General features: G+C 50.1%; 1 non-coding gene across 1 annotated transcript; it reads right to left on the bottom strand.

Annotated features, from left to right (window-relative positions):
• Positions 1–317: 317 nt before the first annotated feature.
• LOC111824251 lies at positions 318–518 on the bottom strand. The gene has a single exon (XR_002827320.1). It is a non-coding gene; the product is annotated as a small nucleolar RNA SNORA74 (small nucleolar RNA).
• Positions 519–571: the final 53 nt, after the last annotated feature.

Below are 571 nucleotides of genomic sequence, written 5' to 3' on the forward strand. Positions count from 1 at the left end.
TCCCCTGGGATGCAGCTGGAGAGTGAGAGCATGGTGGGGTCATGCAGCTCTGATCCGGTCACTATTTCCCACATAGTTTAGTCCCCTCCTGTGTGCCTGATCCCAGCAGATGCGACCCTCCATTTCCATCCTCAGATAACTGCAGTTCTCTTCAGATGTCTGACCAGATGCATGTTCACTGGCAGCCTGAGCAGCACCAACCCTGCCTTCTTTCCTCAAGGCTGGGTGAGCCAGGCTGGCTGAGGGGCAGTTGAAGGTCCCTTGGGTGGGTTGAAATGCTATTAGAACCATTAAGATTTCTTAAAAATTTTTTTTTCTGTGTCTGCTCCTTCACTAGAACAAAGCAACCAAAGTGATGCTTAGCTCACTCTCATGGAAGCACAGTTCTGCCTGCACCAGTGCCACATGTCACCAGAGCAGTGAAGGGAGCAACTGGAGGAAGAAGACAGGGCATTCCTCCCCAGCAGTGTAACACCCTCACAGGCATGATTCTGTCTGGAGAGCTGACCCCTGCTGGAGCGCTTAAGGCTTTTAGGCACAGAGTGTAATGATCTGATTTATATTTTTTAAA

Source organism: Myotis lucifugus, unplaced genomic scaffold (genome assembly GCF_000147115.1).
Source record: "Myotis lucifugus unplaced genomic scaffold, Myoluc2.0 scaffold_1051, whole genome shotgun sequence".
Taxonomy (NCBI): domain Eukaryota; kingdom Metazoa; phylum Chordata; class Mammalia; order Chiroptera; family Vespertilionidae; genus Myotis; species Myotis lucifugus.